Source organism: Somniosus microcephalus, chromosome 4, assembly GCF_052327205.1.
Source record: "Somniosus microcephalus isolate GS21.2 chromosome 4, FLI_Smic_1.0, whole genome shotgun sequence".
Classification (NCBI taxonomy): domain Eukaryota; kingdom Metazoa; phylum Chordata; class Chondrichthyes; order Squaliformes; family Somniosidae; genus Somniosus; species Somniosus microcephalus.
In genome coordinates this window covers 102,981,611-102,984,724 of record NC_140990.1, presented here as the reverse complement: position 1 = coordinate 102,984,724, position 3,114 = coordinate 102,981,611, and the positions used below count along the sequence as shown (strand labels likewise).

General features: G+C 49.3%; 1 pseudogene; it reads left to right on the top strand.

Moving 5' to 3' along the window:
• The first annotated feature begins 1,012 nt into the window (after nt 1-1,012).
• Nucleotides 1,013-2,799, top strand: LOC147119621 (uncharacterized; annotated as a pseudogene).
• Nucleotides 2,800-3,114: the final 315 nt, after the last annotated feature.

The following is a 3,114-nucleotide window of genomic DNA, read 5'->3' as shown; positions in this document are numbered from 1 at the left end:
TATTAACTGCTTTCTTATCCTGTCCTGCCACCTTCAAATTTAATTTTTTTTTAAGTTTTCAAAAAAGGTAGGAGAAATGGTGACTGGTTCAGGAACATCTGTAAAGGAAGGAGAAATAGTGACTGGGCATGACCCTCAATTTAAAACCCTCATCATTGTTTGCAAATCCCAACTTGGCCTCGCCGCTCGCTATCTCTGTACCTTCCTCCAGCCCTACAACCCTCCCAGATCTCTGCACTCTCCCAATTTTGGCCCCTTTTTAATCGCTCCACCATTGGCAGCCATGCTTTCAGCTGCCTAGACCCTAAGCTCTGGAATTCCCTCCCTAAACCTCGACACATCTCTTCCCCTCTCTCCTCCTTTAAGACGCTCCTTAAAACCTGCCTCTTTGACCAAGTTTTTGGTCACTTGTCCTAATATTTCCTTATGTGGCTTGGTGTCAAATTTTATATGATAATGCTCCTGTGAAGCACCATGGGCCATTTTACAATGTTAAAGGTGCTACATAAATGCAAGTTGTTGTTGTTGTTGTCTGTAAAGGAGGGAGAAATGGTGACGCGTCAGAGAGAGCCCTTCATCAGAACTGGGAGATATGACAGATGGACAGCTTATAGGGGGAGATAGAGTGAGGGAAAGAAGAGAGAGAGACCACGTACACAAGAAAACAACTGTAATAAACTGTAAAGTTAGGTGGGGGACAGGAGGTGGGTAAATGACAGAAGTTCTAATCGTGAAAGACAAAAGGAGGAATGATGGGAGAAAGTAGAGAAATAAAAGACAGACTGGATGTAGTTAAAGCAGGTCAACTACTGTGGAGATGTTGGAGGACCCATTTATTTATTTATGATTAGATGTCTTTCCTATTCCTCAAAATCAATAAGACTCTTGCAACGTTAAGTTCAAGGTTCACAGATTAAGTCTATATAATACTCAAAAACACACACTGGGAGCAAAGAATATTCTGTAGCAACTAGAATTGTCTGTTCTGAACTTCTATCCTGTACTTCCAGTGATGTCTTTTGTAAACTCCTTTTACAGGCTGTTAGAAGGGGAGGACTTCCAAACGGGAAACTCAAACCAAACATCACAACAAGATCTGACAGTCACTCCATTCATCAGAACCCGAATATCATCGGCCTTTGAATGTGGAAGGAGAAATGTTTGTTCTGTCTGTGGGGAAAGATTTCAAACATCAGTGTGACTGGAAAAGCACCGAGACACACACACCCGAGTGAGAGTGTTCCAGTGCACTGACTGTGGCAAGAGCTTTAACCAGTTACACAGCCTGAAAAAACATCACACCATTCACAGCGGGGAGAAACCGTACACGTGTTCTGTGTGTGGACGAGGCTCCAACCTGGAGAGACACAAGGACACCCGCACCACAGAGAAGCCATGTAAATGTGGGGACTGTGGGAAGGGATTCAGTTACCCATCACTGCTAGAAATCCATCGACGCAATCACACCGGGGAGAGGCCGTTCACCTGCTCCGTGTGTAGGAAGGGATTCACTCAGTTATCCAGCCTCCAGAAACAGCAACTTGTTCACACTGAGAAGAGACCTTTTAAATGTTCTGCCTGCGAGAAGAGTTTTAAAAGCACACATGAACTGCTGAAACACCAACATATTCACACCGGGGAGAGGCTGTTCACCTGCTCCGTCTGTGGGAAGGGATTCATTCAGTCATCTCAGCTGCTGACACACCAGCAATTTCACACTGGGGACAAGCTGTTCACTTGCTCCCTGTGTGGGAAGGGATTCACTTGTTCATCCAGTCTCATTGAACACCAACTTTTTCACACTGACAAGAAAACTTTTAAATGTTCTGATTGTAAGAAGCGCTTTAAAAGCTCAAAGGATCTTCTGAGAAACCAGCGAGTTCACACTGGGAAGAGACCGTTCACCTGCTCCGAGTGTGGGAAGGGATTCACTTGTTCATCCAATCTGCTGATGCACCAGCGAGTTCACACTAGAGAGAGACCGTTCACCTGCTCTGTGTGTGGGAAGGGATTCACTCAGTCGTCCCACCTTCTGACTCACCAGCGAGTTCACACTGGGGAGAGGCCGTTCACCTGCTCTGTGTGTGGGAAGGGATTCACTCAGTCATCCCACCTGCTGACACACCAGCGAGTTCACATGTGACTGCAGGGGTTGGATTCTGCTGTTATTGCTGCTGTTAATCACATCCAGGACTGAACCATGTTCATTCTGACAGTTGGGATTTGATTCTGTTGTTGTTAAGCTCCAGCCCAGTTATAGGGTTATTAATATTATAAGATGTCAGCGGGACCCTGGTTCCAAATGATTCGAGGTTGACCCATATTGGGGACAGTGATTTAACTTTATTCAGCACAAGCAAGACTTAATACATTACAGTATTCGAGCAGCAGTTTACAGTGTATAATTGAGACTTATATTACTACTTATACTCTGGGTAGAAGATGCAACTGTGAGTTGGCTGCACCCTGTGGCCTAGAAATTGGGTTTTGGCTTAGCCAGGGCTTTAGCGCCGGAAGTTAGTGCCGGCGCTAAGTCCCCTGCGCGCGCCAAAAATTCAGTGGCGCCGCGCCCAAACGGCTGCCGGCGCTACTGAAGGGCCTTTGCGGCGGTACATCGGCGCTAACTGCCGTTTCGCGCCGCAATTCCGGCGCTGCGGCACCCGATGCGGTGCGGCAGGCTGGGGGCGTGCAGGCCTCCTCCTCCCGTTAAGGAGGAGCTGCCTGCACCCGGCCGCGGCCCGCGCAAATCAGCTTAAAAATGAGCCCGGCACCTCGGACAAGTGCCGGGCTTGCATCTGTTCCGTGGGGGTGGGGGAGAAGTCCGGGGAGGGAGCTGCGGGCAGGCGGCCGGCGGGAAAGTGGCCGGCCGCCGCAGGGCCTTTAATGCGCCGGCGCAAACTGGAGTAAGGCACCTCTACCAGAACGTTGCTTGCGGCTGCCACGGGCGAGGCGGCTGCAACTCAATTTCGGAGTTCGGGCGGGTTACCACGGCAACCGGGACGCTGCGCACACCGATGACGTCATCGGTGCCGGCGCAGCGCTACCGGTGCAACGCCGATTTAGGGCCCCAGGGAATTTTTAAACTGGCCATAACTCTGGCGCTAGTCCCCCTAG